Source organism: Oncorhynchus masou, chromosome 15 (assembly GCF_036934945.1).
Source record: "Oncorhynchus masou masou isolate Uvic2021 chromosome 15, UVic_Omas_1.1, whole genome shotgun sequence".
Taxonomy (NCBI): domain Eukaryota; kingdom Metazoa; phylum Chordata; class Actinopteri; order Salmoniformes; family Salmonidae; genus Oncorhynchus; species Oncorhynchus masou.
Window position 1 is genome coordinate 68,409,592 of NC_088226.1, and position 21,395 is coordinate 68,430,986.

At 45.1% G+C, this 21,395-nt stretch overlaps 1 pseudogene; it reads right to left on the reverse strand.

The window, feature by feature from the left end:
- LOC135556724 (tight junction protein ZO-1-like) overlaps window positions 1–21,395 on the reverse strand; it is a 173,247-nt pseudogene that overhangs the window by 22,754 nt on the left and 129,098 nt on the right.

A 21,395-nucleotide genomic window follows, 5' to 3' on the forward strand; every position in this document is an offset into this window, starting at 1 on the left:
ACTTTTGTCCAGAATCTGGGCGGCTCTGGCCAAAAGTAGCGTACCAAATAGGGAATGGGGTGCAGTTTTAGATTTTCCCACAGACGACCGGACAGCCCCCCCCCCCCCCACAAAAGACTACCAGCCCACTGTGATTGGTGCATGTGTACTGACTTAGTCACACAAGGTGTGTGTTTGAGATTGACTATATTCTGCACAATCACTGATTTTACAAGTCCCCTTTGCTTACATCCCAAATAACTAAGCGACAAAATAAGCAATTCTGCGCCTCCATTGTCGTCTTGCGCCAAACTCCTCCCCTCAAACACGCTGATTGGCTAGATTCTTGCTTTCTGACTGGTCAAAGGTCAGTGGTCACACAGCATGGGCGGGGCATGCAGACAGAGAGCCAGTCAGAGGAGAAAGAAGCGTGTGCGAAGAAAAAGACAGGCAAGTTCAAACAGAACAGCAGGCTGGGGGGGCGGGGCAGAGAACCGGGCGGGGCAGTTAAGGGCGTGACTGGCCCAGGCCCGGTCCAGGTGCCCAGGTGTTCTAGTGAGGTAGCAGGTAGGTGCTGGGGTGGTGGTGGTAGGTAGGTGAGTACCTTGGGTTCAGGACCAGGGCCGAGCTGCGATTGAGACAGGTGTTGGGGTTCGAGTGATGGTGGTGTTGGGGGCGGGGCTAGCTCAGTAGGGGCGGGACTGGGGCTGCTAAGGAGTGTGTCTGCAGCCTGAGGAGCTGCAACCGGAGTCTCCTCCTCCAGGTCAGGGGTCATACCCTCTAGCTGCAACACAGGCTGCTGTGACTCAGTCTCAGCAGCAGGGGGCGCCACCGCCGCAGGCAGCAGGGAGGAAGGAATAGCCAGAGCAGCATCGTCTTGCTGTGAAGTGTCATTAAGAGACATTTTATTGCAACAGGCTGCCAAGAGGAAGAACACAGAAACACTCCACAAACTACAGCAGTTTCTCTCTCCGTCTCCGTAGTAACCTTCCCTCTATGTTCCTCCTCCTGGAATCATTTTGACACCTGCCAGAAACCGGTATACAGCGTATTTGCAACAGCGTGGTGACAACAGATGGCTTTACAATATACATTCCTCGTATATACTAAAGCACATAAAGGGTTAGTGAAGGAACAAACACATTTGTATTGTTTACAAGCGGCACAAACATCACTCTGAAGAACAAATCACGTGTCATTCCTGCCCGTTTTACCCACAGAGAGGCATCTACTGCTATACCTGCTCTCCTCCCTCCCTCCCTCTCTGTTTTCTTCCCTCCCTCCCTCCCTTACCTGCTGAGGAGCGGCGGACATCTTGAAACCGGACGGGTCGATGCAGTTGACCGGGTCGGACGGCGTCACAGAAGCGTGCTGGTATCCAGAGTAACCACCAGACGAGGGGTCCTGGATGACGGGCGGGTCCTCTCTGACCGGCTCTGAGGAGCGGGTGATGGCTGGCTCCGTGGGCAGGCCAACCTAATGGGATTTAGAGATTGGAGTTACAACAAACAGACCTTTTTAAAACTTGTATGAGGTACACTATATATACAAAAGTATGTGGACACCCCTTCAAATTTGTGGATTAAGCTAACACAACCATGCAATCTCCATAGACAAACATTGACAGTGAAATGTCCTTACTGAAGAGCTCAGTGACTTACACCGTCATAGGATGCCACCTTTCCAACAAGTGAGTTCGTCAAATTATCAGACCTGGTAGCGCTGCTCCGGTCAACTGTAAGTGCTGTTATTGTGAACTGGAAACGTCTAGGAGCAACAACGACTCAGCCGCGAAGTGGTAGACCACACAAGCTCACAGAACCGGACAGTCGAGCGCTGAAGCGCATAGCTCATAAAAATTATCTGTCCTCGGTTACAACACTTCCTACCTAGTTCCAAACTGCCTCTGGAAGCAACGTCAGCACAAGAACTGTTCATTGGTAGCTTCATGAAATGGGTTTCCATGGCCGAGCAGCCGCACACAAGCCGAAGATCGCCATGCGCAATGCCAAGCGTCGGCTCGAGTGGTGTAAAGCTCGTCGCCACTCTGGAGCAGTGGGAACGCATTCTCTGGAGTGATGAATCACGCTTCACCCTCTGGCAGTCCGACAGACTGGGTTTGGCGGATGCCAGGAGACATAGTCTGCCCGAATACTATGTATACCTGCCCGAATACATAGTGCCAACTGTAAAGTTTGGTGGAGGAGAAATAATGGTCTGGGGCTGTTTTTCATGGTTGGGGCTAGTGCCCTTAAGTTCCAGTAAAGGGAAATCTTAACGCTACAGCATACAATAACATTCTAGATGATTCTGTGCTTTGTGGCAACAGTTTGGGAAAGAACGTTTCATGTTTCAACATGACATGAGATGTTTGACGAGCATGTGTCTTAATGTAACTGTATTCTGCATAATTCAGCCTTTTTGACTGCGAACATGAATCAAATATCTATTTCAGAAATAAAATAATCTAATATTTATAAAAAATATAAAAAAAATATTTAAAAAATCAGACCGACCTCATCATTGAGCGTCTCGTCTAGTTCCTGGTCAGTGTAGGCCCCGCCCTCTGTGTCCGTGTCCTCATAGTCAGAGGTGTGGCGGCTGTCCGTGCTGTACATGGAGTACTCACTGCCCGGGGCTGACAGATATGACAGACGGTCATCATGGATGTCGAGGTCATCGTCCGGAGCGCCGTCCGCCTGGGGAGAGACAAAGGAAGAAGAGGAGGGAGTGGTGGATGGGAAGAAATATGCAATTTTTATTTTTTAGGGTTGCTTCAGCAGGTGAGTCAGAAATGATTAGATGTTATTCAAACAAAAAAAAGCTCAATGCTTTTGGAAAGATCATATTTATGAGTGACTTTTAGTTTTTAGTTGTTGTTTTTTTAAAACTGTGAAACTACAGTTGAGTGTTTCTCTCACCTTGCCCTCTGACACCCAGACCAACTGGTTCTGTTGCTGCTGGACGGTCTCCTTCAGAGCACCGTACCAGCCATCGTTCATGTTGTTCATGTTGATGGTGGCTAACAGAGGACAGAAGGGTTACCGTGTTACTGGTTAGCATGATGCTGCCCATTTAGCATGAGAACAAATCAACATGAATGAATCCATGAGGAATTCCACCAGATGTAGTGGCCTTATTACACGGAAACAAAAAATGTAAACGAAACAGAGTTGCAGTTCATATAAGAAAATCTGTCAATTTAAATAAATTCATTAGGCCCTAATCTATAGATTTCACGACAGGGAATAGAGATATGCATCTGTTGGTCACAGATACCTTCAAAAGATAAGGGTAAAGGGGTGTGGATCAGATAACCAGTCAGTATCTGGTGTGACCATCTGCCTCATTCAGCGCTACACATCTCCCTCACATAGAGTTGATCAGGTTGTTGATTGTGGCCTGTGGAATGTTGTCCCACTCCTCTTCAATGGCTGTGCGGAGTTGGATATTGGCGGGAAATGGAATGCGCGTACAAGACGATCCAGAGCATCCCAAACATGCTCAATGGGTGACATGTCTGGTGAGTATGCAGACCATGGAAGAACTGGGACATTTTCAGCTTCCAGAAATTGTGTACAGACCATTGCGACATGGGGCCGTGCATTATCATGCTGAAACATGAGGTGATGGTGGTGGATGAATGGCATGTCGATGGGCTTCAGGATCTCATCACGGCATCTCTGTGCGTTCAAATTGCCATTGATAAAATGCAATATTATTTTTTGTCTGTAGCTTATGCCTGCCCATACTGTAACCCCACCGCCACCATGGAGCCCTCTGTTCACAACGTTGACATCAGCAAACCGCTCACCCACGCGATGTCTGCCATCTGTCCTGTACAGTTGAAACCGGGATTTATCAGTGAAGAACACACTTCTCCAGCGTGCCAGTGGCCATCGGAGGTGAGCATTTCCCCATTGAAGTCAGTTACGACGCCAAACTGCAAATCAGGTCTAGACCCTGATGAGGACGACGAGCACGCAGATGAGCTTCCCTGAGACGGTTTCTGACAGTTTGTGTAGAAATTCTTCTGTTGTGCAAATGAACAGTTTCATCAGCTGTCCGGGTGGATTGTCTCAGACGTTCCTGCAGGTGACGAAGCCGGATGTGGAGGTCCTGGGCTGGCATGGTTAGATGGGATCTGGCGGAGGTCCTGGGCTGGCATGGTTAGATGGGATCTGTTGTTTGTGAAGCCAGATGTGGAGGTCCTGGGTTGGCATGGTTAGATGGGATCTGGCGGAGGTCCTGGGCTGGCATGGTTAGATGGGATCTGTGGTTGTGAAGCCAGATGTGGAGGTCCTGGGCTGGCATGGTTAGATGGGATCTGGCGGAGGTCCTAGGCTGGCATGGTTAGATGGGATCTGAAGCAGATGTGGAGGTCCTGGGCTGGCATGGTTAGATGGGATCTGGCGGAGGTCCTAGGCTGGCATGGTTAGATGGGATCTGTGGTTGTGAAGCCAGATGTGGAGGTCCTGGGCTGGTATGGTTAGATGGGATCTGTGGTTGTGCAGCCAGATGTGGAGGTCCTGGGCTGGCATGGTTAGATGGGATCTGTGGTTGTGAAGCCAGATGTGGAGGTCCTGGGTTGGCATGGTTAGATGGGATCAGGGGTTGAGAAGCCGGATGGACTTACTGACAAATTCTCTAAAACGACGTTGGATGCTGCTTATGGTAGAGAAATGAACATTCAATAATCTGGCAACAGCTCTGGTAGATATTCCTGCAGTCAAGCATGCCAATTGCACACTCCCTCAAAACTTGAGACATCTGTGGCATTGTGTTGTGTGACAAAACTACACATTTTAGAGTGACTTTTCTTGTCCCCAGCACAAGGTGCACCTGTGTAATGATAATGCTGTTTAATCAGCTTCTTGATATGCCACACCTGTCAGGTGGATGGGTTATCATGGCAAATTTGTGCACACAAATTGAGAAATAAGCTTTTTGTGCATATGGAACATTTCTGGAATCTTTTATTTCAGGTCATGAAAACATGGGACCAACAACTTACATGTTGCATTTATATTTCTGTTCAGTGTAGACACTTGATTTCAAAAATTTGAATTTGAATTTGAATCAAAATGGTTCCAGAATCAAAATGGTTCCAGAATCAAAATGGTTCCAGAATCAAAATGGTTCCAGAATCAAAATGGTTCCAGAATCAAGCTTATGAGCAGTATGTGTGTGAAAATGGCTGGGTATTTAACAGGGCCACAGGACTTCCTCTGGGATCCTGAACCCTTGTTCTTTTAGTAACAGATGTGAACAACACCTCATAACACCGTCATAATTTAGACCCATTTCCCAGCCATGAAAAGTTGTGCAGGTTCTCACCAGAAAGATGTAAACCTATGACTTCAAATGTAACAAACGAATAAACATGTGGCTGAAGAATTGCAACATTTACCTGGAGCTAACTCTGCAGATAGTGCTACTGGGTGATTTGAAAAGTCATAATCAATCAATAATACTTTTAGCAACAACCAAAAAAATGGTATCTGTAAAAATGATGAGAATAGAAAGGTGCAGAACTTTTGTGAAGCATCACAGCACAGTTGAAAAATATATGGCAAATAGAAATCCAATATGGACGGTGTTACGAGACAGATGGGAGGGGTTGAATGGAGCTGAAGGGTGGGACCAAAAACAAACAAAAGATAACTAATGTAAAATGTATATAGTATGTATAAGCAAGAAGTAGAGGCCTAAGTGTCGTTGTTCATTAGTTTACTCCAATTATGGGAAGGGTGTTAGGGTGGGTGGAAAATAATAAAGGAAAATATATATTTTAAAAGCTGTGTATATATATTTTATTTACAAAACATAATGGACGATTAGAAATGATGCAGACAATTACATTGATAGAAGCCACATCTGCAATAGTAAAGCCGATCTATCCACTAAAAAACAGCCACATAATCAGTTGGTTATCCTCTACAACATAGCAGATGTCGGAGGGTTGATTACCTAGAAGCTGGCAAGCCAGCGAGGCAATGTAAAACATCCCAAACAGAGCTAGACGAAGCCAGAAGAGTAATCTATGTGTTGTTATAGCCATCCGTCTGGTGTTTTCAGGTCAACCTCACAGTTAAGTTAGTCAAGGTTCCGTCATTAGGGTTAGCTGTCCTGCTATAGTCAAGGTTCCGTCATTAGGGTTAGCTGTCCTGCTATAGTCAAGGTTCCGTCATTAGGGTTAGCTGTCCTGCTATAGTCACGGTTCTGTCATCAGGGTTAGCTGTCCTGCTATAGTCAAGGTTCTGTCATCAGGGTTAGCTGTCCTGCTATAGTCAAGGTTCTGTCATTAGGGTTAGCTGTCCTGCTATAGTCACGGTTCTGTCATCAGGGTAAGCTGTCCTGCTATAGTCAAGTTTCCGTCATCAGGGTTAGCTGTCCTGCTATAGTCAAGTTTCCGTCATCAGGGTTAGCTGTCCTGCTATAGTCAAGTTTCCGTCATCAGGGTAAGCTGTCCTGCTATAGTCAAGTTTCCGTCATCAGGGTTAGCTGTCCTGCTATAGATATTTTCGGTACGAGGATATGGGCAATTCACTTTTTTTTTTTAATCTGTAAACGTCAAATGTCTCCCTCAGTACTTACTGGTGAAGAGATGGAGGTTGTTCTTCTTTAGTTTCAAGGCTCTCTCTCTCTCTCCTCTCCTCTCCTCCTCTCTCTCTCTACTCTCCCCTCTCTCTCTCCCCTCTCTCTCTCTTACTCTCCCCTCTCTCTCTCTTACTCTCCCCTCTCTCTCTACTCTCCCCTCTACTCTCCCCTCTACTCTCTCTCTACTCTCCCCTCTACTCTCTCTCTACTCTCCTCTCTACTCTCCTCTCTACTCTCCTCCCTCTCTACTTACTGGTGAAGAGGTGGTGGTTGTTCTTCCTTAGTTTCAAGGCTCTCTCGTAGAGTTTCCGGGCTGACTTCCTGGACTCGGAACAGAGCCTGGTTCTCATGTTCTTGACGCCCTGCTTGCTGTCCGGGTTGAGGAACACCACGATGGGATACCACTGGGCGTAGTTGAGACGGTCCACCGCGTTGGGGGTGATGTCCAGGACGGCATGTTTATCCTACACCAGACAAGACACCATAACTTAGTTGACACAGCCATTCCTTTTAAGCACCTAGTGGAGCAATGGGCCTCAGACAGACTCATCTCCAGTGAACCCTGTTCTTGGCTGTTCTCTGTGCTTCGTCAGTGGAATATCATTGGACAAAGGCTACATTTGAAATAGTCATTCCGACCGCGTCACAAAATGATCTAAAACCGTACATCACCAACCCCACAACAGTTTTACAATCAAAAAACAATGTCCGATTGGAATGAGCGACTGTATGTTTAAAAGAAAACTCACTCTGTCGATGATTTGCTTGATGGTGTGGAGACGGATGATGCCTGAACTACGCTGGTCTGTCCCTGCGTCTCTGGGTTCACTCTCTGGAACACATGGGGAAGGGACAGTTTCATCATTCTACAGTCAAGCTGTTTAAACACAATTCAGGAATCTTCAGAGCATTTGCACGTCATTCCGATACACCGTGTTACTCATTTGCACGTCATTTGCACGTCATTCCGATACACCGTGTTACTCATTTGCATGTCATTCCGATACACTGTTACTCATTTGCATGTCATTCCGATACACTGTGTTACTCATTTGCACGTCATTTGCATGTCATTCCGATACACCGTGTTACTCATTTGCATGTCATTCTGATACACTGTGTTACTCATTTGCACGTCATTTGCATGTCATTCCGATACACTGTGTTACTCATTTGCACATCATTCCGATATACCGTGTTACTCACTTGCAAGTTCAAACAGATCAGGCTCCTCCCGGGAGATTTTCTCTCGTGTTACTCATTTGCACGTCTGCGATGGGTCCGTGTTACTCACCACAGGTCATGAGGAATCCAGCTGGATAAAGGAACAGAGGACAGACAGAGGATGGTGTATCAGTAGTGTTCCATCCTGTGTTACTCCTGCTTGTCATTCAGAGGACAGACTGGTGTATCAGTAGTGTTAGGCATGGCATTCCGATACACTGTGAGGATTTGTGTTAGCTCATTTGCACATCAGGGGTTACTTTGCAGGGTTCAAACAGCGAGGAGGGGCTACGAGGAGGGGCAAATACCACCACAGGTCGAATCCAGCTGGGAGGGGCAGACGAGGATGGTGCTAGTGTTTCGAGGAGAGGACAGACTGTATCAGGGAGCGAGGAGGGGTTAAGGAGGAGTCAGGGAGGAGGGGTTAAGGAGGAGTCAGGGAGGAGGGGTTAAGGAGGAGTCAGGGAGGAGGGGTTAAGGAGGAGTCAGGGAGGAGGGGTTAAGGAGGAGTCAGGGAGGAGGGGTTAAGGAGGAGTCAGGGAGGAGGGGTTAAGGAGGAGTCAGGGAGGAGGGGTTAAGGAGGAGTCAGGGAGGAGGGGTTAAGGAGGAGTCAGGGAGGAGGGGTTAAGGAGGAGTCAGGGAGGAGGGGTTAAGGAGGAGGGGTCACTATCAGAGTTGTCGGTCCTCACCCTCTCTCAGCACCACCCTCTCGTAAGCGGGGAACTTGGTCTGTACGGGCTGGGCCGACAGGTCCTCTCTGCTCTTCCTCAGGTTCCTCTTGGAGCTCCTCAGGCCCCTGAACCTCCAGAAGTCTGCCCTGTCGCCCCCTGCTGTCTTAGGGAGGGTGTACTGCATGCTGGACAGCTGCTCCGCTCTGGAGACACCAGAGAACATTTGTTATATTATGTTTTTCTCCGTAACAGAGAATGAGATGTCGCTCTCTGTAAAACCAGGATGGAGGTCTAGTCTATTGAGATGTAGCTCTCTGTAAAACCAGGATGGAGGTCTAGTCTATTGAGATGTTGCTCTCTGTAAAACCCAGATGGAGGTCTAGTCTATTGAGATGTTGCTCTCTGTAAAACCAGGATGGAGGTCTAGTCTATTGAGATGTTGCTCTCTGTAAAACCAGGATGGAGGTCTAGTCTATTGAGATGTTGCTCTCTGTAAAACCAGAGGATAGTCTATTGAGATGTTGCTCTCTGTAAAACCAGGATGGAGGTCTAGTCTAGTGAGATGTCGCTCTCTGTAAAACCCAGATGGAGGTCTATTGAGATGTCGCTCTCTGTAAAACCAGGATGGAGGTCTAGTCTATTGAGATGTAGCTCTCTGTAAAACCAGGATGGAGGTCTAGTCTATTGAGATGTAGCTCTCTGTAAAACCAGGATGGAGGTCTAGTCTATTGAGATGTTGCTCTCTGTAAAACCAGGATGGAGGTCTAGTCTATTGAGATGTAGCTCTCTGTAAAAAACCAGGATGGAGGTCTAGTCTATTGAGATGTAGCTCTCTGTAAAACCAGGATGGAGGTCTAGTCTATTGAGATGTTGCTCTCTGTAAAACCAGGATGGAGGTCTAGTCTATTGAGATGTAGCTCTCTGTAAAACCAGGATGGAGGTCTAGTCTATTGAGATGTTGCTCTCTGTAAAACCAGGATGGAGGTCTAGTCTATTGAGATGTCGCTCTCTGTAAAACCCAGATGGATGTCTAGTCTAGTGAGATGTAGCTCTCTGTAAAACCAGAATGGAGGTCTAGTCTATTGAGATGTTGCTCTCTGTAAAACCAGGATGGAGGTCTAGTCTATTGAGATGTTGCTCTCTGTAAAACCAGGATGGAGGTCTAGTCTATTGAGATGTAGCTCTCTGTAAAACCAGGATGGAGGTCTAGTCTATTGAGATGTCGCTCTCTGTAAAACCCGGATGGAGGTCTAGTCTATTGAGATGTAGCTCTCTATAAAACCAGGATGGAGGTCTAGTCTAGTGAGATGTAGCTCTCTGTAAAACCAGGATGGAGGTCAATTGAGATGTTTGTGAAAAATATAATATTTTTGGCATCATCAAAATCACCTAGTCTATTGAGATGTGCTCTTAAACCCAGATGGAGTTTCTTTTCTGTAAAACCAGGAGAATGAGAGGGACAGACAGAGCTCTTAGTAGAGACACCTCTAAAGGGCTTTGATGGTGTCCTATTGAGATGACACTGTCCAGGAAGTCTTGGCATGGCTAAAACCCGGATGGAGGTCTAACGATGGAGGTCTGTCAGATACTGTCTGTAAAACAGAGGCACTTAGCTCTCACGGATGGAGGTCTAGCTATTGAGAATGATAATCATATCAAACGATGGTTAAAGCTAAAACTGAGAGGACTGTAAAACCAGGATGACATTAACATTGTTATGATAAATGGTGACCAGTCTGCTATTGAGAATCTTGTTCCACTGAGATTATTTTAATGATGAATATGAGATGTAGCTCTCTGTATATATATGATTGCTCTCTGTAACCAGGGAAGTGAGGATGAACAGTCGCTTCTCAGGATTTGTCAAATAAACAAACTGACTGATGGAGGTCTGTGATGAGACAAACAGGTCTAGTCTATTGAGATGAGCTCTCTGTAAAAACCAGGATCTGATGGAAGAAGATGTTGCTCTCTGTAAAACCAGAATAGCTAGAAGGAGAATGTAGCTCTCTGTAAAACCCAGAATAGCAGAAGAATGGAGGTCTAGTCTATTGAGATGTAGCTCTCTGTAAAACCCAGATGGAGTCTAGTCTATTGAGATGACAGAATGGCAGAAAAGAGGACAGAGATGGCAGAAGAAGAGGAGTCTATTGAGATGCTCTCTGTAAAACCCATGGAAGATTGAGAGCTCTCTGACAGACTAGTCTATTGAAGAAGATGGACAGAATGGTAAAACCAGAAGAAGAGGACAGACTAGTCTATTGAGAAGAAGAGGACAGAATGGCTGTAAGAAGATGGAGGACAGAATGGCAGAAGATTGAGAGGACAGAATAGCAGAAGATGGAGGACAGAATGGCTATTGAGAAGTAAAACCAGGATGGACAGTCTAGTCTATTGAGAAGAAAAGACCAGGAGGACAGAATGGCTGAAGAAGAGATGACAGAATGGTCTAGAAGAGCTCTCTGATGGACATTGAGATAGCTCTGAAGAGGACAGGATAGCACAAAAAAGAGGACTAGAATGGCTCTCTGAAGAAGAGGACAGACTCTCAGTAAAAAGATGGAGGTCAGAATGGCTCTCTGAAGAAGTCTATTGAGATGGCTCTCAGTAATAGCAGAAGAAGAGGACAGAATGGCAGATGAAGCTCTCTGTAAATAGCAGAAGAAAAGATGGAGGAGTCTATTGAGATGGCTCTCTGTAAAACCAGGATGGATGGTCTAGATTGAGATGAGGACAGGATAGCAGAAGAAGAGGACTAGAATGGCAGAATTGAGATGACAGAATAGCACAAGAAAAGAGGAGAGTCTATTGGACAGAATAGTCAGCTCTCTGAAGAAGAGGACAGAAAACCAGAAGAAGAGGACAGAATGGAGAAGATGAGGACAGTAAAAGCAGAAGAAGAGGTCTATTGAGATGTAGCTCAGACTAGCTAGTCTAGAGATGTAGCTCTCTGTAAAACCAGGATGGAGGTCTAAGAGGACAGAATGGCAGAAGAAGATTGACAGAATGGCAGAAGAAGAGACAGAATGGCAGAAAAGAGGACAGAATGGCAGATCAAAAGGACAGACTGGCAGAAGAAGAGGACAGACAGAGAAGAAGAGGACAGAATGGCAGAAGAAGAGGACAGAATGGCATGTGTCCGTGAAGTCCAGGACAGAATGGCAGAAGAAGAGGACAGACTAGCAGAAGAAGAGGACAGAATGGCAGATGATAAGGACAGAATGGCAGAAGATATATAGGATAGCACAAGAAGAGGACAGGATAGCACAAGAAGAGGACAGAATGGCAGAAGAAGAGGACAGACTAGCAGAAGAAGAGGACAGAATAGGACAGAAAGAAGAGGACAGATAGCAGAAGAAGAGGACACAATAGCAGAAGAAGAGGACAGAATGGCAGAAGAAGAGGACAGAATGGCAGAAGAAGAGGACAGAATAGCAGAAGAAGAGGACAGAATGGCAGAAGAAGAGGACAGAATAGCAGAAGAAAAGAAGAGGACAGAATGGCTGAAGAAGAGGACAGAATGGCAGAAGAAGAGGACAGGATAGCACAAGAAGAGGACAGAATGGCAGAAGAAGAGGACAGAATGGCAGAAGAAGAGGACAGAATGGCAGAAGAAGAGGACAGAATGGCAGAAGAAGAGGACAGAATGGCAGAAGAAGAGGACAGACTGGCAGAAGAAGAGGACAGACTAGCAGAAGAAGAGGACAGAATGGCAGAAGAAGAGGACAGAATGGCAGAAGAAGAGGACAGACTAGCAGAAGAAGAGGACAGAATGGCAGAAGAAGAGGACAGAATGGCAGAAGAGGACAGGATAGCACAAGAAGAGGACAGGATAGCACAAGAAGAGGACAGAATGGCAGAAGAAGAGGACAGACTAGCAGAAGAAGAGGACAGAATAGCAGAAGAAGAGGACAGAATAGCAGAAGAAGAGGACAGAATAGCAGAAGAAGAGGACAGAATAGCAGAAGAAGAGGACAGAATAGCAGAAGAAGAGGACAGAATGGCAGAAGAAGAGGACAGAATGGCAGAAGAAGAGGACAGAATGGCAGAAGAAGAGGACAGAATGGCAGAAGAAGAGGACAGAATAGCAGAAGAAGAGGACAGAATAGCAGAAGAAGAGGACAGAATGGCAGAAGAAGAGGACAGAATGGCAGAAGAAGAGGACAGAATGGCAGAAGAAGAGGACAGAATGGCAGAAGAAGAGGACAGAATGGCAGAAGAAGAGGACAGACTGGCAGAAGAAGAGGACAGACTAGCAGAAGAAGAGGACAGAATGGCAGAAGAAGAGGACAGAATGGCAGAAGAAGAGGACAGAATGGCAGAAGAAGAGGACAGACTAGCAGAAGAAGAGGACAGAATGGCAGAAGAAGAGGACAGAAGAAGAGGACAGGAAGAAGAAGAGGACAGGATAGCAGATGGCAGACAAGAAGAGGACAGAATAGCAGAAGAAGAGGACAGAATAGCAGAAGAAGAGGACAGAATGGCAGAAGAAGAGGACAGAATAGCAGAAGAAGAGGACAGAATAGCAGAAGAAGAGGACAGAATAGCAGAAGAAGAGGACAGAATGGCAGAAGAAGAGAAGAGGACAGAATAGCAGAAGAAGAGGACAGAATGGCAGAAGAAGAGGACAGAATAGCAGAAGAAGAGGACAGAATAGCAGAAGAAGAGGACAGAATAGCAGAAGAAGAGGACAGAATGGCAGAAGAAGAGGACAGAATAGCAGAAGAAAAGAGTGTCATCATCACCTATTCTTGTTAGGTATGATGCCTCTCTCCACCTCCTGATGGTTCTTGCCGATGCGGATGGCCAGCCAGGAGCCCAGCTTGCCGTTGTAAAGGGTGTCCACCACTCTGAACACCTCTCCCTTGTTGAAGCTCAGGCCGTACGGAGACTCCTTCTCATACTCAAAGTGGGTCCTGATGTAGAATGAGTCGCCCACATCAGACTCCACGATTCGCCGGTACACTGGACCAGAACACAGACAGAGTCAGAGGGAGAAGAAGAAGTCCAATACATATACATCTCTGGTAGAAGTTCAACCGGTCCCAATTCACTTCCCTTACCCTTTACCTTGACCCTAACATACTGAGACTACAGATCTGGAAAGCGGAAGCAATATGGTAGAAGCTTCACCCCTAAACTGATCATACCTATCCAGACCCTTCAGAGTGTGTGTGTGGGGGGAGGGGGTGGGGGGTGGGGTGAGTGAGTAAGTGAAGGGGAACCAGTTCAGTTTATTTTCCATCCAGTTTCCTCTCGTCCTCCTGCACTCACCATCCTTCTTCTTCTGGGCCAGGATGGTGACCTCTTCACCTTTAGGGAGGTCAAGGAGGAACAGCACCGCCTCTTCTCGGATGATATTAGCAAAATCCACATTATTAACCTGGGAAAAACAGGGAGCTGTACGGTTATTCTTTTAATTCGTTTAATGTTTTTTGTTGTTGTTGTGGATTAATGTATGAAAGTAAGTAGGTAGTTTCAATGTGTTGTTGTTGTTGTAGAATCTGTATTTGACTCGGGATGATACCACCACAAACACAGCCTCCTCCTTGTTATCCTGTTGACTACGTATCCTTGGAAACCATCGTGGACAACTAAAAAGTGTTGGATACATTTTCACTCGTGACCTGGGAAAATGGTTATGGGTTCAATTCCCCCCAGGGATCACATACACTTACTAAATGTAGGCATTGACAGAACTGACATACAGCTGAAGTCGGAAGTTTACATACAACGTAGCCAAATACATTTAAACTTTCCCATTTAAACTTTTCACAATTGCTGACATTTAATCCCAGTCAAAATTCCATGCCTTAGGTCAGTTAGAATCACCACTTTATTTTAAGAATGTGAAATGTCAGAATAATAGTAGAGAGAATTATTTATTTCAGCTTTTATTTCTTTCATCACATTCCCAGTGGGTCAGAAGTTTACATACACTCAATTAGTATTTGGTAGCATTGCCTTTAAAATTGTTAAACTTGGGTCAAACGTTTCGGGTAGCCTTCCACAAGCTTCCCACAATAAGTTGGGAGAATTTTGGCCCGTTCCTCCTGACAGAGCTGCTGTTATTGAGTCCTGGGGTCTTTGTCCATTTGGAAGACCCATTTGCGACCAAGCTTTAACTTCCTGACTGATGTCTTGAGATATTGCTTCAAAATATCCAAATAATTTCCCCCTCCTATGATGCCATCTATTTTGTGAAGTGCACCAGTCCCTCCTGCAGCAAATCACCCCCACAACATGATGCTGCCACCCCTGTGCTTCACGGTTGGGATGGTGTTCTTCGGCTTGCAAGCTTCACCCTTTTTCCTCCAAACATAATGATGGTTATTATGGCTAAACAGTTCTATTTTTGTTTCATCAGACCAGAGGACATTTCTCCAAAAAGTATGATCTTTGTCCCCATGTGCAGTTGCAAACCGTAGTCTTGCTTTTTTATGGCGGTTTTGGAGCAGTGGCTTCTTCCTTGCTGAGCAGCCTTTCAGGTTATGTCGATATAGGACTCATTGTACTGTGGATATAGATACTTTTGTACATGTTTCCTCCAGCATCTTCACAAGGTCCTTTGCTGTTGTTCTGGGATTGATTTGCACTTTTCGCACTAAAGTACGTTCATCTCTAGGAGACAGAACGCATCTCCTTCCTGAGCTGTATGACGGCTGTGTACGATTATTTGTACAGATGAACGTGGTACCTTCAGGCATTTGGAAATTGCTCCCAAGGATGAACCAGACTTGTGGAGGTCTACACTTTTTTTTCCTGAGGTCTTGGCTGATTTCTTTTGATTTTCCCATGATGTCAAGCAAAGAGGCACTGAGTTTGGAGGAAGGCCCTGAAATACATCCATAGATACACCTCCAATTGACTCAAACGATGTCAATTAGCCTATCAGAAGCTTCTAAAGTCATGACATAATTTTCTGTAATGTTCCAAGCTGTTTAAAGGCACAGTCGACTTAGTGTATGTAAACGTCTGACCCACTGGAACTGTGATACAATGAATTATAGGTGAAATAATCTGTCTGTAAACAATTGTTGGAAAAATGACTTGTGTCATGCACAAAGTAGATGTCCTAACCGACTTGCCAAAACTATAGTTTGTTAACAAGAAATTTGTGGAGTGGTTGAAAAACAAGTTTTAAATGACTCCAACCTAAGTGGATGTAAACATCCGACTTCAACTGTATAACAGCGTTTTTAAACAGATTCTCCGGTACTTTTGTATAAGGGTTGCTGCTATCAACTCATAGATGCCATTGCCTGCCATTGTGCCCATTGAGCAAGGCACCCACCACAACAACTGCTCCACCCAGAAACTGGGCACCCAGAAACTCTCCAACCTGGGTGTCTTTCGGAGGGGTAAGGACAAAACCATATATTGGGGCTTCAATGGGGCTTATTTAATTAGGAAGTTGCATAATAAAATTGCAGAACACAGTCCAAATGTAGTTCCTTTTTCATAATACCGGGGCTTGTAAAACAGGTCTATTAAAGAGATTCTCCGGTACTTTTGTATAGTTTTTAGCCAGGAGTTCTGAAAGTAGTGCTCACGAGCTAAAAGTGGTCCCCCAAAATGGTGTTACTACGTCACATCATGTGCACCATGTCAATTCTCTCTCTCCCAAGCTGAAGCTCATTGGTGGAAATCAAATTACTCGGGGGCTGACTAATTGAGGGGATTTGCTGGCTAATTGAGGTAAGAGAGGAATTCTGATCATAGATGATGCATGCATGACACATCCAGCCCAAAACGAGATTTAAAAAAAAATACTTAGCAGTTGCCAAAGTTCTGGAGCATGTCTTTACACCTCTAAAATGTTTACATAACATCCTTTAGCGTCACCCCCGGCGACGACAACCCTGACAGAGTTTTACTCTAAACTAAAATCCACACCATTTCTAAGACCCACGCATTGCACATTTACGCTCTCAGAGAATGTAAACAGAAAAAGATATACAGCTCGGAGGGAGGAAGAGAAATGGGACAAACCGAGATAGAAAGGAAAACAGTTTTTAGTAGTGATGCCGGTTGCTAGGAGACAGACTCCAAAGGAGCAGGAATGTTAAGAGCAGCCGGGTTTAAAAAAACGTTAATAAATCACAGAAGAGAAGCTTTTGGATATGTCCCCTAATGGGCCCTGGTCACAACTTGTGCACTATGTAGAGAAAAGGCTATCATTTGGGACGCAGACATTGAGATACAAACCAAGGCCCTGTGAAAACACGGCTACCGTTACAGACACTGTTAACCACGTAGTAAAAAAAAAAACAACACACAAACACTGAATAGAGTGTAGCATCTTGTTGTTGTTTAGGCGGCCATTTTAATTTGGTATCCTCTCTTTAGCATCTTGTTGTTTAGGTGGCCATTTTACTGTGGTATCCCCTGTAGCATCTTGTTGTTGTTTAGGTGGCCATTTTACTGTGGTATCCCCTGCAGCATCTTGTTGTTGTTATTGTTTAGGTGGCCATTTTACTGTGGTATCCCCTGTAGCATCTTGTTGTTGTTGTTGTTGTTGTTTAGGTGGCCATTTTACTGTGGTATCCCCTGCAGCATCTTGTTGTTTTCGGCGGCCATTTTACTGTGTTAACACGTATTTGCTAGTATATGCAACATCCTCCTTTCTTCTTCAGTTCCACAGGCAACTAAAATGGGATTTCTGTGCAATGAAATTCAGTAGCTGCAAGCATTGATTAAATTTGTGTAGGCATTCACTTACACGTTAGGCTACACAGCATGTCATTTTGACGAGGATCATTTTAATACAGCGAACGATTTTATCCTATGCAATTTACAGTACAGTGAGTGCAACTGCATACACTGTGGATGTGATCCCTGTGGAAATTGAACCAACAACCTTCGTGTTGCTGTAGTGAGTGTGTAGTTGCTGCTGTATCGTGTCTCACCCTGAGAATTTGATCCCCCTCCTCCAGACCCTCCTTAGCTGCTGGGCTATCCTCCAGGACTCCTGCTACAAAGATGCCCACATCGTTCCCCCCTGCCAGCCTCAGACCCACACTCTCCCCCTTCTTAAACTTCACCAGCTTCATACTTGGCCTAGGGAGAGAGGGGACAGGGTGGGATGGGGGGGGGGGAGACAGGGTAGGATGGGGGAGAGAGGAACCAGGGTGGGATGGGGGGGAGACAGACAGTTAAAGAACCACTCTGTGATATTTATGTTTTTGGAAATAAGGAGTGTCATCCATAGAAATATACTTTCTAGAATGGCTATTCCCATTCAAGTCAGTGGTCTGATGGGCTTTGTCCCTTCTATAAATTCTAATTCTATGATGTCACCTGCCAAAGATCAGTGAAGTTTAAACGTTATATAGTCATGGCTGGTCATGGCTCACATCAACAACAGAGGTCGACCGAATATGATTTTTCAATGCCAATACTGATTATTGGAGGACCAAAAAAAGCCGATGACCAATTAATCTGACTAATTTTTATTTATTTATTTGTAATAATGACAATTACAACAATACTGAATGAACACTTATTTTAACTTGATATAATACATCAATAAAATCAATTTAGCCTCAAGTAGATAATGAAACATGTTCAATTTGGATTAAATAATGCAAAAACAAAGTGTTGGAGAAAAAAGTAAAAGTGCAATATGTGCCATGTAAGAAAGCTAACGTTTAAGTTCCTTGCTCAGAACATGAGAACATAAAAAAGCTGGTGGTTCCTTTTAACATGAGCCTTCAATATTCCCAGGTAAGAAGTTTTAGGTTGTAGTTATTATAGGAATTATAGGACTATTTCCCTCTATACCATTTGTATTTCATTAACCTTTGACTATTGGATGTTCTTTATAGGCACTTTAGTATTGCCAGTGTAAACGTATAGCTTCCGTCTGTCTCCTCGCTCCTACCTGGGCTCGAACCAGGAACACAACGACAACAGCCACCCTCGAAGCAGCGTTACCCATCGCTCCACAGAGCAAGGGGAACAACCACTCTAAGTCTCAGAGCGAGTGACGTTTGAAACGCTATTAGAGCGCACCCCGCTAACTAGCTAGCCATTTCACATTGGTTACACCAGCCTAATCTCTGGAAATTATAGGCTTGAAGTCATAAACAGCGCAATGCTTGGAGCATTGCGAAGAGCTGCTGGCAAAACGCACGAAAGTGCTGTTTGAATGAATGCTTACGAGCCTACCACCGCTCAGTCAGAGCTTAGTTATAACATAATAACACACAGAAATACGAGCCTTAGGTCATTAATATGGTCGAATTAGGAAACTATCATCTCGAAAACAAGCCGTTTGTTCTTTCAGTGAAATACGGAACCGTTCCGTATTTTCTCTAACGGGTGGCATCCATCAGTCTAAATATTCCTGTTACATTGCACAACCTTCAATGTTATGTCATAATTACGTAAAATTCTGGCAAATTAGGCGGCCCAAACTGTTGCATATACACGGACTCTGCGTGCAATGAATGCAAGAGGAGTGACACAATTTCACCTGGTTAATATTGCCTGCTAACCTGGATTTCTTTTAGCTAAATATGCAGGTTTAAAAATATATACTTCTGTGTATTGATTTTAAGAAAGGCATGGATGTTTATGGTTAGGTACACTTTGGATCAACGACAGTCCTTTTTCACGAATAAGCACCGCATCGATTATATGCAACGCAGGACACGCTAGATGAACTAGTAATATCATCAACCATGTGTAGTTATCTAGTGATTATGATTGATTGATTGTTTTTTATAAGATAAATGTAATGCTAGCTAGCAACTTACTGTGGCTTACTGCATTCGCGTAACAGGCAGGCTCCTCGTGGAGTGCAATGTAATCAGGTGGTTAGAGCTTCGGACTAGTTAACTGTTAGGTTGCAAGATAAGCTGACAAGGTAAAAATCTTTCGTTCTGTCCCTGAACAATGCAGTTAACCCACTGTTCCTAGGCCATCATTGAAAATAAGAATGTGTTCTTAATTGACTTTCCTAGTTAAATAAAGCTGTAAAAAAACGTATATATATTTTTTTTAATCGGCCAAATCGGTGTCCAAAAATACTGATTTCCAAATGTTATATAAACTTGAAATCGGCCCGAATTAAATCGGCCATTCCGATTAATCGGTTGACCTCTAATCAACACCATTATCCCAGAAACCCTAGATCCACAGATGATGCAATCCTCTATTGCACTCCACACTGCCCTTTCCCACATGGACAAAAGGAACAGCTATGTGAGAATGCTATTCATTGACTACAGCTCAGCGTTCAACACCATAGTGCCCTCAAAGCTCATAACTAAGCTAAGGACCCTGGAACTTAACACCTCCCTCTGCAGCTGTATCCTGGACTTCCTGACGGGCCGCCCGCAGGTGGTAAGGGTAGGTAACAACACATCCGCCACACTGATCCTCAACACAGGGGCCCCTCAAGGGTGCGTGCTCAGTCCCCTCCTGTACTCCCTGTTCACTCATGACTACACGGCCAGGCACGACTCCAACACCATCATTAAGTTTGCTGTGTGGTGCCAAGACAACAACCTCTCCCTCAATGTGATCAAGACAAAGGGTATGATTGTGGACTACAGGAAAAGGAGGACCGAGGACACCCCCATTCTCATCGACGGGGCAGCAGTTGAGCAGGTTGAGAGCTTTAAAGTTCCTTGGTGTCCACATCACCAACAAACTAACATGGTCTAAGCACACAAAGACAGGCGTGAAGAGGGCACAACAAACCCTATTCCCCCTCAGGAAACTGAAAAGATTTGGCATGGGTCCTCAGATCCTCAAAAGGTTCTACAGCTGCTCCATCGAGAGCACCTTGACAGGTTGCGTCACTGCCTGGTATGGCAACTGCTCGGCCTCCGACCGCAAGTCACTACAGAGGGTAGTGCGAACGGCCCAGTACATCACCGAGGCCAAGCTGCATGCCATCCAGGACCTCTACACCAGGCGGTGTCAGAGGAAGGCCCTAAAAATTGTCAAAGACTCCAGCCACCCTAGTCATAGACGGTTCTCTTTGCTACCGCACGGCAAGCGGTAGCGGAGTGCCAAGTCTAGGTCCAAGAGGCATCTAAACAGCTTCTACCACCCCAAGCCATAAGACTCCTGAACACCTAATCAAATGGCAAACCAGACTATTTGCATTGCCCCCCCCCTCCCCCTCTTTAGCATTGGCCTCCCCCTCGTGGGATACTGTTAGAGAATTGTGAACAGATACTTCCACATACCGTAGGGTACTGTTAGATACTTCTACATATCGTAGGATGCTGTTAGACTGGTGAACAGATACTTCTACATACCGTAGGATGCTGTTAGACTGGTGAACAGATACTTCTACATACCGTAGGATGCTGTTAGAGACTTCTACATACCGTAGGATGCTGTTAGACTGGTGAACAGATACTTCAACATACCGTAGGGTACTGTTAGATACTTCTACATATCGTAGGATGCTGTTAGACTGGTGAACAGAGACTTCTACATACCATAGGATACTGTTAGAGACTTCCACATACCGTAGGATGCTGTTAGAGACTTCTACATACCGTAGGATGCTGTTAGACTGGTGAACAGATACTTCTACATACCGTAGGATGCTGTTAGACTGGTGAACAGATACTTCTACATACTGTAGGATGCTGTTAGACTGGTGAACAGATACTTCTACATATCGTAGGATACAGTTAGACTGGTGAACAGATACTGCTACATACCATAGAATACTGTCAGATACTTCTACATACCATAGAATACTGTCAGAGACTTCTACATACCGTAGGATGCTGTTAGACTGGTGAACAGATACTTCTACATACCATAGAATACTGTCAGATACTTCTACATACCATAGAATACTGTCAGAGACTTCTACATACCGTAGGATGCTATTAGACTGGTGAACAGATACTTCTACATACCATAGAATACTGTCAGAGACTTCTACAT